The sequence below is a fragment of the Equus asinus genome, chromosome 9, assembly GCF_041296235.1.
Source record: "Equus asinus isolate D_3611 breed Donkey chromosome 9, EquAss-T2T_v2, whole genome shotgun sequence".
Taxonomy (NCBI): Eukaryota; Metazoa; Chordata; class Mammalia; order Perissodactyla; family Equidae; genus Equus; species Equus asinus.
In genome coordinates, this window is record NC_091798.1 from 57,384,455 (window position 1) to 57,398,516 (window position 14,062).

The 14,062-nt window shown below is 41.3% G+C and overlaps 1 long non-coding RNA gene across 1 annotated transcript in view; it reads left to right on the forward strand.

Annotated features, from left to right (window-relative positions):
- The first annotated feature begins 322 nt into the window (after positions 1-322).
- Positions 323-14,062, forward strand: part of LOC123289855 (uncharacterized) — an 83,388-nt gene continuing 69,648 nt past the window's right edge. Inside the window, exon 1 of the long non-coding RNA XR_011505896.1 lies at positions 323-11,066. This is a non-coding gene — a long non-coding RNA (uncharacterized lncRNA). The remainder of the gene's footprint in view (positions 11,067-14,062) is intronic.

The window sequence follows — 14,062 nt, forward strand, 5'->3', positions numbered from 1 at the left end:
CTCACATTGGTGGATGCAGGACATGTCTGAAATACAACTGACTGTTTTACTCACAGGCAGGTTTTTTTTTTTCTTTTTTTTAATTGGAGACCTACTCACTTTTTAAACTATTTCTATATATTTTATATGCAATTTAATGTTATATAGGTTAAACATAATAACTATCTTTGGGAATAATCCCTAAGAATAATTTATGAATTATCTACCATTTCAAACCCACTATTTTTAGTTATTGCAATTTTCAGGGAAAGTTTTTATTGTAAAGGAAATCTTTCGTAGTAGATTTGAGTGAAAAAAAGTTAAAGAAATTTTAAGAAAAAATTAAGGGAAATTTTAGTGAGAACGAATTTAAGGAAAATTCAGTGAGAAAAAATAATTCTGACTTGGAGCTATAAGAAGACAAGAAGAAATATTCCAGTGTGCTTTAGATTGTAGCTGCAAAAACTGGCAGTCCTATATTCAGGAAGAATGAATCATTTCTGAGGTTTAGCATAAGAGGAAAACAGGATCTAGAGATGTAATGAAGTATTAACTGATGCACAATTATATTGGCTCTAAATTCATCTCCATAGAGTAGCATCTCATTTTACCTGAAATCGTTGCAGCCACTGATTTTAGTGCTTGTTAGAAAACCAACACAAGTGGGCTTAAGCAAAAGGGGAACTTAATGGCTGTTGAAAGCAAAAGGTATAAGTAGGGCTGTTCGTTGAAGGGGCTCACATGCTATCGTCAGACTCCATCTCTCACTTCTGCTTCCTCTAGATTGTCTTCCCTCCATGGTCAGCAGCAATCCTGCAGCTGTTTCAGCCTCGGAGCTTCACCACCCTCTGCCTCTTTCCCAGTTGATCCTGTAAAGCTTCTGAGATTCTCTCTGACTGCACTGATTTAGATCACATGCCCACCTCTGAACCTTGACTGTGATGTAGGGAAATACTGTGCACTGGTTGACTTAGGCCTCGGTGATTGGCTTCCCCTGGGGCCTGTGGAGCCCTGAGCAGTCCAGAGGATTGCAAGAGAGCACAGGATAAGTTCTCAAATGAAAATCAAGGGCATAAGAAGGCATAATGGAAGCTGGAAAGGCAATGATAAATGTCTACCACATGTACCAAAATTTATCTTATTTAAAAGCATATAATTTTTTTGTCTTCTTAAATATTTTATTTAAAAAAGGAATAGTATTTTGTAAAAGCCCTACCTGGGTCAATAAAATTTACTGATCTCAGTACTTGATAGATTTTCAGATTTCCATGCTGACTTGTGTGAGGCTAATCATATTTAATATTCTTCACATATAGGCTTTGCTAGAAAGGTTTACTGAGATGGAGTGAACCAGCTAGGAAATACACTTTATATCCTGTCTCCTCCCCATCTCAGTCCTAGGAATCACAGTGAATCTCTCACAGGTGGCATTCCCTGAGCTAGTGTGTCTTTTTGATGTTAACCCACCGGGTGGGGTGGAATGAGCTCTTTTCAGGTGGATGGTAGATTACTCTCTATAGGAGTATCACCTATAGGAGTGTGCCTAAGTCAGGGTCAGATGTAGGCAGGTGAATTGGAATGAGAAGACCCTTACCAATGGCCCTGACCACCTGCCTTAGTCAGGAGCCTCCGTACTCTCAGAACCCACCTCTTGGCTTTAGAAGTGAGGGACGATTGCAGATACTGTGGCTTGATGATTCTCTAATTCGTTCTTTCTGGAATCTTTTTGTATCATGTTATTTCTACAACTAATTCTCTTTCTTTGCCATTGTTGAGAGATACTTGAGTCCCATTCATCTCTGGATTTATACGACATATTAACTCTTTCCACATTTTTTTTTGCTAACATGGTGACTTCCAATGATCAGCAGCTTTTTTTTCTGCTGAAGAAGATTCTCCCTGAGCTAACATCCGCCAGTCTTCCTCTATTTTTAGTATGTGGGCTGCCAGCACACCATGGCATGTAACAGAACAGTGCAGGTCCACGACTGGGAACTGAACCCAGGCCACTGAAGTGGAGCATGCTGAACTTAACTACTAGACCACTGGGGCTGGCCCTTCAGTGGCTGTTTAATCTTTATTAACTCTGTTATGCCCTGAGATGCATTTAAGATATTAAATAATTTCGATTACTAGAAGGACACTAATATAGGATGCAGATAATAAAGGTTATGAGGCTTAATTGGAGGTAAGTTTTCCTAAAATCATTTAATCATATTCTGTCTTTTCTTAGTAACTTTCCCTTAATTGTGGACTTTAATTTTCTAATGTCCTGAAGGATTTTGAGACAACTAGAGATTTTTCCTTCTGTGTAGATGACCCCAGGTTGTTAAGCTTTCTTAGTTTTAGGGTATTTCTCTATTTCTAATAACTGTGACTTCTTAGAACTATCAATGTACCTGCTTTTGGGAGTCTCCTGGGCTTCCCTCTTATTTCTGTTTCTAAGGTAGGGTGGACTGCAATGGCTTGCACATAATTCAGATGGCTGTGTTTAATGCACTGTCTTTGGAGTGTTTAGTTTGGCTTCCTGGGTGTCTCCCCTCTTCTTTTTATTTTCTAGTTATTTGTTTGGGTTATGGGTATGAAAAAAAGGTGTGGAGAGGTTAGGTCTGTGCATTTTGCAAAAAGCAAGTGTCTAATTTTTAGTTCAAAACAAATAAATAGAACAATCTAAGTGATTTCATGCTTTATGAATGAACAAATGATTTTCTTTCAGCTATTCTGTTAAGAGTAATTTTTTTCAAATGATTGAAGAAACTCACTGAGTGCATGTTCATTTTGCTCTTGGCAAAGAGATGTGAAATACAGAGCAATAGGTGGGCCTGGCCATCAAGTGAACTATGATGTGGATGAGGTTTGCCCCAGGGGCCCTTGCACATACCCTCTGTTGCCCTTCTCCTGTTTCCTGGGCCTCATTCTCCACCCATTCTTGCTTCCAGATATGAAGGGCTCTCAGGCCACCCTGCAGTCCAGGCTCCACCCTGATCTGCCTGCCCAGGCCCTCCAGCCCCAGGTGGTACAGCATGCCCTCGTTTGGCTCTCCCAACCCATCATCTAAACTAAACAAAGTAGACTCCTAATCTTGCAGCCTGGATCCCAGCTAGCTGCCTCTACTGGAAATGAGTGCCAGTACTGAAACTAAGCTCATTAAGATATTAATGCACTGTGATATTTACTGTATTATTTTTCCCAAGGATGCTTGCATTCTGATAAGGACTTAAGGACGATTTACATTTATGCCAAAAGAATGATCATCCTAAAGTGGAATCTTAGGCAAGTCTGTGGTCCAGTAGGTCTCGGAAGGTGGTGCCTTTCTTGGCTTTCTCCATATCTTGCTCCTTCAGTGGGGTTTTGAGAAATCCTCCCTGATAGCCAGGCTGGCAGTGGCTTGCTTTCCAGCTCTGTTCCTGCCTGGTCCACATCCAGGGTTCAGCTGTGTTTGCAATAATCCCCACCAGTTCTTGGAAGGATCTCTCTTGGATACAGTCCTACTCCAGATTTGGCCCTTTTACCCAACTTGACCATTCTGAAGCCACATTCCCTCTGCTTCTTTGTGATAGAACCCTGTTGCCTCCCATCTAGAATTGCTCCAGAAATGCCATATCTAGAATATGAAGTTACTTTGTGAATATTCACACCTTCCTGGGGCTGTTGATTATTGTCCCACGTTTCCTAGTTTTGCTACCTGCTTCTCTCTAGTTCTGCCTCTGTCTCCCAGGATCCTTCATTGCCTACCTTGCCCTGGAGATATTATTGCAAACGATGGAGTTACAATATGGAGCATGGTAAGTGCATGTGGATGACGCAAAGTATTTTGTAGTAAAGGAAGATTCATGATTTGAGCTTTGGTTGCCTCCAAGAGAGTACTTGTTCCACTCTATCACAGATCCATACCTTTCCCCCGCTTCACCGAGAACCTTCATTTTTGTAAGATAAAACATTCCATCCCTCCTAGGATAGGATTACCAGATTCTTCGTCTTTCTGGCCATTTTCTTACAGGAAAATCTACTTTGTTAATGTCTCCCCAAAAATTTGGTGTCCAAAAAGGAACAAAATATAGGCAGCATGAGAGTTCACATAAGTGTTTTATCATACAGCCCATATTTGTCCATCTTGTCCACAAAGATATCATGGGAGACTTTATAAAAATGCCTTGCTGAAATCCTTGTATGGATTCACCATGTCAAAAAGGAAATTGGGCTATTTTACATAAAACATACACACAAACACACAAGCATATGTGGGACAACATTTACACATTAAAACCTAAATGTGCAAAAAAATTAGTATTCTTTATTTTCCATAAGTGATCTCATCTTTTCCTCAATCTCATATTCTCTTTGGGAGCAGGAAAAATAAATCTAAAACTTGCCAATTCGTGGTATCTTGGTAACTTGGTCTCTTTTGTTTTTAAATTATCTCTGTTAGGTTAACTCAGTGTCTTTTGGATAAATATTCATTCAAATTCAAGATTTGAACTTTTTACCAGAAAGGGATATTTCTCTCCTTTCAAATATTTGTCCCTCCTGCTCCGTAATAGACCTTGTGGGTATCAGTAAGGGGGGCCTCAAGGAAATCGGTGTAGGGTAGCTAGTCCTTGTCTTGGTCTTTGTGCTGTCTTTGGGGTCTTCTCTGGTTATTGTGGAGATGTTCCTTATCTCTCCTGCTCACTGAATGTCCTGCTGCTGTCTGCTGTAGGAGTCTGTGACTGGTCAAACTCCCTATCAGGGCTCAGTGTATAAGTCATATTCCCTTTTCTCACCCTGGAAGGGTCTGGGTAAAAGGTGCAGGGAACAGAAAAGATGACAGTGAAGTGATGACTGTGTTGGACAGTGCATTTCAGGCTGTCAACTTGGCAAGAGTTGGAACAGCTATCGAGGCTCTGGCTGCAGGAAGAGCCATTGCTAAAGCCAGCCCAAACCCACTGGTCCATTTCAGCTGGGAGTCTGGAGGTCAGGAGCGAGCTGTGCCTAGGAATGCCTCTGCAAATCTGTGATCCCAATGTGGAAGCCTGTGATTCAGGTCTTCAGTTCAGAAACGTGAGGCTCTCAATACAAGAGCTTAGGTGCAAGCTTTGTTTTGTGAGAACAAAGCCACTACTATAATCCTGGGAGTCGGGGTCAGAGTGGACAGAGCACAGGCTTGGAGACAGAACTGGGTTTATTTCTCCTCTCTCCCTGTTGACCTTGGAAAAGTGACTGAACTTTTCTGAAGCTCAGTTTCATCATTTGTAAAACAGGGGTAATAAATGTCTATCTGTTGAACAAAAAACAGTGTCCATCAATAAATGGCAGCTGTAATTGTAAATCATAGTAGTCTTCTAAACACAAACACTGTTTTTCTAACGTTCTGAAGAGATGGCAGTTTGCTTCCCTCACCATTGGTTAGCTTCATTAAATATGTCATTTCCCCCCACTACAACCATTTTTCTTTGAGACAAATGCCTTTTTTCCTCACAGGGATGCATTTCTCCCTCTTTCTGACAGAGCCCAGAGGATCGCTGTGAACATCCTTCCGCTCCCTCCCCTCAGGGATCCTGAGCCACAGTGGCCCTGTGTCACTGCCATCATTACTCTGCCCAGGGAGGACCAGTAGACACTCCCTTTGTGGCTTGTTGACGTCAACTCTGAGGATGTGCAAGATGGATTAAGAAATGGCCTCTAATAGTTTTTACTTTTCAGGAAGCCAAATGTTTTTCAAATCAGAAGCAAAAGGATTTAGCACAGGCTGACCAGGCCCACATCTCTGTCAAGGGAGAGACAGTGAAACTCTCACTTTCCCCCAAGGCCCTGTGTATTTCCCACTGGGCCTCACCTCCCTGTCATGCTTTAAGCTCTCCCTTCCTGATCTTCCTCCTCGAAACCTCTCGGCTGGGCCTTGCTCTGTTCTGTATGCAGAGTGTGACTGAAGATGAAGGCAGGCTAGTCAGAGAGCTCCTGCCTGTGAAGAGCAAGACTGGTTCTATTCTTGTGGTTGTGTAGGTGTGCTTTTCCAGCAGGTTCTGGGTGATTCCTCTGTTTATTTAATCTAATTTCTGCAGCAAGAGTTACAAAACAGAAGAGCAACTACTTTTCCTACCGCTCTTTGATCCCTAAAATACTCTCATGGGGTACCTGGCAGCCTGGCTAAAGAAACTTGGTCCCAAACCTAGGAGTTCCTTTCCTCTTTATCTGGAAAAAGTGGCTGCAAAGAGTAACATACCTCCTATTTTCTCCGATGACTGCCCTTTGCCTGGGTAGCTTTGGGGCATGGGGAGCTGTGAGCAAGTGGAAGTAGTACAATCATATCTCTTTCGCTGACAGAAAATTCTCAAGATTTTGGAACCAAGAAGGAAGATTAGAAGTGATCCTGGACTTTCCACTGTAGCTAAACTGTGGTCTCAAAGAAGCATTTGTAGCATTAAAAGTCAGTTCAAAGGCAACTTTGTCTGGGATCTCTGTACTCTGTAAAGATCTCTGCAGATCTCTTTTTCTAGGAGTCCGTGATTCTACAACACACGTTATTCACTGGGTTGAGGAAAATGAGGCCAACATGTGACTAGGGGCATGCAATAGAATCAGATGACCAGAAGGTGGCACTAGTAGTATTTATAAGGTGCTGCTACAGACCGTTAGGTAACTGATGCGGCACTTGCTTCCTTCCAACTGGCCAAAAGTAAAACAACTGTGTTCTGTTAACACCATGTTACACAGAGCTTTTTTTTATGGATTTCTGCTTTTACCCAAACTATCGCAGCCTACTTTCCTGCGTGTTAGTAGTGTTACTTAGAATGAATTCAAAAGCCGGAAGGTTTTGTTTATTGAAGTTTGTTCCACGTATTTATGATGCTCCCTATTCTTTGAAGCTTTGACAAAAACAGCGCCCAGTTCTCTGGAAATAAGAGAACTCAATTGTTTAGCAACTGTTCACCCACTTTGGGAATGTTCCAGAGGTCTAGATGCAAGGTTGTTATTGTCTGTCCTGTCAAGCCTTTTGCTTGTCAAGGCTTTTAATATTCTTTGTATGAGTTTAATGTAAAAAGGCACCAAGTTAATGCTGCCTTTACATGACTAATAGACTAGCTCATGAATAAGTAACTCTGTCTATATATTTTTAATAATAAAATAACTTACTTGAAAGACACCAAGAAACTTGGGAAAACTCAGCCAGGAGCCTCCCTGCCTGTGCTACTTTGTTTAGCAGAGGAAGATCTTCCAGAGAAGTAGTTGGCAGCAGTCCCATTAATGGTAACGTTGAAACTGGTCCTCTTATCCAGTTGCTGGGAGCTTTCTGAAACGAGGGGCTGCCAGTCGGGGGGAACTACAGCAGAGGTTGCAAATTTTTCTTAAAACTCCAAATAGTAAATCTTTTAGGCTTTGTGGGTCATAACTGCTCAGTTGCAGCTATCTTACTCTGTCACTGTAGCTCGAAAACAGCCATAGACAATTGGCCCACAGTCATCCTTTAAAATAGGAGTTGGCTTGGGACAGCCTGTGTGTGGGCCAAATCTCGCCCTTTACCTGTTTTGGTAAATAAAGTTTTATTGGAACATAGCCATGCTCATTTGCTTACACATCACCCCTTGCTGTTTTTGCTTTATAGGGACAGTTAAGTAGATCTACAGAGATTTTATGACCCATAGAGCTTAAGATATTAATTGTCTGGCCCTTTCTACAAAATTTTTGCTGACCCGTGCTCTAGAATAGTGCTTTTCAGATTCTGTGATGAAGGACTAGTTTTTCTTTTCTTTTTTTAAGTCCATCATGATGATGTGGGATTCTGCTGTCCATGACTGGTAGCAGCTTGTGCCACATGCAGGTCACCATACAAGTGCTGAAATCCCACACTGGTCCATTCTTTTTGAAGGACATGATTCCACTGCTGTTGTGCTTGGATGTGGCCACAATGTCAAATGACTATGAAAGTTTTAAATGCTTATATCCAAATTCTGTTACTTATCTAGTAGTGGACTAGGAACAAGCAGGTTGCAGACCAGCAGCATGGTTCAAGGGCAGTGCTACTCAAAGTGCATCAAGCTCTCAACTTACCTCATTAAAATGCAGATTCTGATTCATTCAGTAAATCTAGGGTGGAGCTGGTCATTCAGAATTTCTAACAAACTTCTGAATGATATTGATGCTACTGGTCTGTGGACTATACTTTGAGTGGCACTGCTCTAGAGGTATTTCTAAAGTGGTCAAATTTGACATCAAATACAGCCTCTGCTCACAGAATGGTGCTGACTTCATTATTCTCACTTGACTGATGAGGACTATGTTACTTAGAGAAGTGCAGCTATTTGCATTCGGCAACCAAGAATGAATGTAGATGCCATTAACCAAGGGATGCCTAAGAAATGTGGATACCCTTATCCTACCCGATCTATAATATTTTAACCTGGAAATTAGCTTTCCTAGTGCTGACACTGGCCTTGCTTACAACTTTGGCTGAAACCAAATCAGTAGTGATATTGATTATAGCCTGTTAAACAAGTATGGAACATTAGAGAAATGCAAATTGCTCTTAACCTTCCTCTCTTCTTCCTGTTCCACCTCCTTCATTTCCTTCCTCCTCTCACGTTATTATGTGCTGTTTGGAGAGTCTCCAAATCTTCATTTGGACCCGCAGGACAATGGGAAAGAATATATCAAGCAGAAAATGGAATCCTTTTTACATTCTTGTAACATTAACATACAAAAAATATGCTTAAGATTTCAGGTAAATGCCTTTGTGTGTCATTTGGGGGCACTGTTGTAGCCACATATGCCAGGGTTTGGATTTGCACTGAGATTTATGTCAGTAGAGCTGAATTTTGCCCATTTCCTGTCCTCCCTTAGCTGCTGTTTATCAGGAGCTTTTTGTGTAGTTCAGCTGCTGCTTATCAGCTTAAATGAACAGAAAAAGAGGCTAATAAGGGGAGCTTAACTTCCTGGGTTGCTTACCATGAAAAGTTTATAGGAACCAAATCTCCTTTTAAAAGATTCATTCCATATAGTACATTAAAAATGCTGATGACCTTTGCCCATCAATTCTACAACAAACATTGCTTTGTTTTTGTATATATGCTGTTGCTGCATAGTTTTTCTTTTACAGAAATGTTTCTATTGGAGTTAATTCATAATGCGTCAAATCAAAATTGTAGCCATGTTCTCCTCTAAGATAAAGTACCAACCTGGGGCAAAGTCATTTGTATCAAATTCTTTGTTAGGAGCGTCCTTCTTCTTATAATACCTTGGCCTCTCTTGTGTTTTCTTTTTAATAGTTTGCCAGAGATAATATCAAAAGCACGACAACTTTTTGCTGGTAGTTTGGCCAACGTCAATGTCACAGTGGCATTTGAAATGAAGGATTCTAAACTATTGACAAAGCACAACTATGTTGTTTATGATGCTTTGTATGTTGAACAAGTTACCTAAGGTGGTAAGGATCAAAATACAAGCATCCTTGTTGCTTGAAATCTCAGAACATTTCATCTTTCGAAAATCCAGAAAACTGTCAAGATGAAATAGATTTCCATAGGCTAAGATCTTAAATTAACCAACAAGAGGAGAAAGAAGATCCCCACAACTCAACACATGCAAACTTTTTTCCTTCTTCCCAGCCGTGGAACTTGATTGCCCATCCTTCTTTATACTCTTCTCATCAGCTGCAGGGCCACCCACCTAGGCTTCCTACATAAATGTCAACCTGTTCCTGTCTCCACTGCCACTCTTCCAGTTCAGGTGCTTTTCATCATCTTGCGTCTTGACTTCTGACATAGCTCCTGAGTGATCTAACTGCCTAAAATCTTATTCTTCTCATGTCCCCTTACCGTCTGTCTGGAACTCAAATCTCATATGTCATTCTCTTTCTGAGACTTATCATCATCAAAGGGATGACATTCCTTCACCTATGCATGCTCTGCTAGACCCTCCATTATCAGGCTCCTGTGCTTCTTCATTCCCACCTCCCACCACTCCCTGAATTGCACTTCATACTTCAGTAATATGGAACTATGTGTAGTTTTCAGAAATGTCATGCTGTTTCACCCCTTGAGCTTTGGTTTTGATTTCCCCTCTGCCTATAAGAGTCTACCCAAGTGGTTTTCAACTAGAGGCAATATTGCCCTGCTGGGAGATAGTTGTCAGTGTCTGGAGACATTTTGGTTGTCAGAATTTGGAGAGGTGCGCTGCTGTCATCTAGTGGGTAGAGCCCAGGGATGCATAAACAGGCTCCCACAACAAAGAATTATCTGACCTATATGTCAATAATGCCAAGGTTGAGAAACCTTGCTCTACCTCTACATTTCCAGCAGAATAATTTCTGCTTTTCAATTATGACCTAGGTAAGACATTCTCTCCTTTAGCGAATTTCTCTTGATCCTTTCTCTCTTAGGCTCGGTGAACTGCCCCTCCACTATGTTATGAAAATGTTCTCTATCTCTACCATCACTGCACAGGTCATATATTATTATAATTTTTATTTTGTTTTTAAAAAGGTAATACAGATGCAACAAACAGGCTTTCACATCGTCCCAGAATGATGACTGAATACTGCATTCTTGGTTCAGAGCAAAGCCAACAGGTGGTTCAGCTATCTTTCTTCATGCTTAAGATAGAAACAAATTCAGAAACCAGCTCTACTCCAACCATCCTCCCTCCACACAGTCAACACAAGAAGACAGACTATCCCCCCACCCACATTTCTGTGGAGGACATGCTGTCTTTTCCCAAGGCCAAGTGGAGGTCCCAAAAGAATTTCTGTTTAAAAAAAACACAAAGTGGGGAAACCTATAAAAAGGGTGACTGTCATTTTTATTCCATTTTGAATGTCTGCTTTACCAGAGAATTGACGACAATCAGATGGGAGGAGTGAGCATTTTACCAGTAAACCATGTTGGAGTCACCATCTGTCTACAACAGCTACCTGGAGTGCATATACAATGAGGGAGAATGGCAGTTACCACCAACTTCAGGCAGAACTGTGGCTGGCCCAGTCAGGAAGATATGTTTTGTTCTTTTCCTGCTACCTCAGCCTCACCCTGACAGGGAAGAGAGCAGCAGTGGGTAGAGGAAGGGGAGAGGAGAGAAGTGAAAGTCAGACCATGCAACACACCCTTCCATTACAGGTAAGTCAAGTCAAAGCTGTGACCTATGCTTGTAGTGGGTGTGGGATAAAGAGAAGAGTTTTGAATCAAATGTAATTTTGAAGTTTTTAAAATAAATAGGGCTGAGTCTTAGAAACTGAAAGGATACTGTTTGTATAAGTCAGAATGTCTGAAAACTTACGGAATTGGGTCAAGATATGAAGGAAGTCATTGCTTATATAAGACATCTAGGCATAGTTACTGGCAAAAAAAAAATCAGGTTTATATCCTAATGAGTTGATAGTCCTCAATAAGCCAGTTGTATATATCCATGATAAAAATTTGAAACAGTACAGAAAGAGATAATAATTATATAATAATGACTAATCTATTTTTCAACACAACACTGGGATCCTTGGGTCCTTCATTCTTCTTATGGGCCAATTTCACTACAGATGAGTGAGTCATGAAGTTTGGAGCTTCTTGGATGCCTCCTGCATTATGAGAGACTCTCTTACTTCAGAAAGCCTCCTGCAAGCCTGGGGGATGAGGGGATAGAGAGGTCAGCACCATTCCCTTTCTCTCTTGGAGCTCTGAAGGAAAGGGACAAAACCAGTTTGCCTATCCCAGCCCTCGTCCCATTAGCCTCCACCGGCCTCACATGGCTCACTGTAAGATCAATATAAAAGGCTCTTTTATGAAGGGTTGAGTATTCTAAGAAAGACTTCGTAGAGGTCAAAGTTCTAGTTAACTCAGAAGTTGACTTATACTCCCCATGGGAAGGCATTTCAAGCTTATGACCTGTATATACTGCCTCCACCCCCTGACTGGCCTCACACCCTATTGTGTGTTCATGTGCACGTGTGTACACACACAGATACAAACACATCCCTTCTCATGCCACCCCATCTTTGTGTCTCTTGATCTGACAGGACAACTCTACTCCTTTCCATGAAAGACTTCTCTCCCTGGCTTCCTTTTTGCTTCTCATAATTTGAGAAATATCTTAGACTGTGTCCTCTTGAGCATTGCCCTTCTTCTCTGCCCTTCACACAGGCTCTGGAGGGAAAGAAGCCGTGTCCTTCCCACTCTGTATGACAGATGACCTACCTAATTTGCTGAGCCTAGTATAAAATGATAATGTGGGACCTCGTTGAAAAAAATATTAAGAATTTCAAGTCAGTGACAAGAGAGCACTAAACCAAACACAGGGCCCTTCTGAGCACGAGGCCCTGTGTGACTGGGTCCTGCCCTTCTGGGAGAGCAGGAGCCCAGCTGCTGCATTTTCTGGGTCACCTAGAAAGGGAGCACAGTTTTCAAAGTCATTAGTTAATTTTCCTCAAAGATAAGGTGGTCATGTACGTCTCCAAGAAAGAACGTTTCCCTGTGGGTATGACTCTGACTTTGCCCTCCAGGAGCGATACATGACCTGTGATGGTGCTGTGATGCATCTGAGTCTTTACCCTCTGCCTGGGCCTGACTGAATCCCAACGGAAAAAACCCACACGCTGCTTTTCATACTCCTCTCTTGCTCAAGGAATGGTGCTGGTGCTAGCTGATTTATTTTGATTCCTTCTACCTCTGACAGAAGTTGGGGAGGAGAGAGTCTCTATTCCTTCTCTTTTTTTGTGGTAAAATGTACATAACATAAATAGTTAACCATCTTAACTACTTTTTTGTTTTGTTTTGTTTTCTTTTTTTTGAGGAAGATTAGCCCTGAGCTAACGGCTGCCAATCCTCCTCTTTTTGCTGAGGAAGACTGACCCTGAGCTAACATCCATGCCCATCTTCCTCTATTTTATACGTGGAAGCCTACCACAGCGTGACTTTTGCCAAGTGGTGCCATGTCCACACCCGGTATCTGAACCAGTGAACCCCGGGCCGCCGAGAAGCAGAAGGTGTGAACTTAACCGCTGTGCCACTGGGCTGGCCCCCCCATCTTAACTATTTTTAAGTGCACAGTTCAGTGTTATTGAGTATATTTATACTGTTGTGCAGCTACCAACTTTTTCATCCCAAGTTATGTCCTTTATGATGTCCTGCCGGCTTCTAATTATAGAACATTTAGGAATTTCCCATAAATTGAGTAATGTGCCCTAGACATATAAAGCTGTGTCTTAAATCCTTTTATGAAAAAAAAGAAAAAAAACAAGAAAAACCCAGGGAATAATTAACAACCAACCTTGTATTTGCATCTCATCCTGAATTCTTCCATGGGTCCAAGCTTTTTCAAATGAACAAGAATTCTATTTTACCTAAAGTTTTTATTGCTTAATGTGAGGAAACCACGTTTTATCTGTTTGAAAACTGTTTGGTCAAATGTGTCTAAAATGTAAGTTTTAGGAAAGAAAGGGCTCAGTCCAGTCAGCGTCTGCCTCTTAAAGGATCACCTCAAGGAATTTAATAAATATTTTTATATGATTCCTTGAAGCTCAGAGGCGGGGGGGATGTCTAGTAAATTAGTCAGACCAGATGTTGAAGAAATTTTCTGATGGAAGGAAGGTGGTCAGAGGGTTCTCATAGTCCTTGCTTAAAATAAATAGTTTGAAATGAAAAGTGAAAAGATGCAAAGCAGACAAATAAAGGGAGGGATGTGATTGCTAAATGGAGGAATGGCTAAAAAACTTACCCCTTTCTGATAAATTTAAGCAAATAGATATAGGCCAGAATAAAGCTGCCTATAGGGTTTTTAAGCAAAATTGCTCTGATGTACTACTGCAGTATATATTTCCTGGAAGCATTTTTGGGAGGTGGAAAAGATGAGGGAAAATAGTACAATTGGGCTCAGGAAAGGATTCTCAGTTGCACTGTGGTGGGGAGCAGGCTGTAGCTCTTCTCTTCCTCGTAAGAGGAGTCATTATTGCCTGGTGGTCACTTTTTTGAGACCCACTGTTATATCTGGGAATATGTCCTAGTTCTCAGATGTGTGGGAAGAAAATGGAGGACCATTTGTCTTATAAGAATCACATTGTTGGAGTCAGCAGATAATAATAGTCATATATGACGCTTGCTTAGGAATGTCTTAACATTCGCCCTTG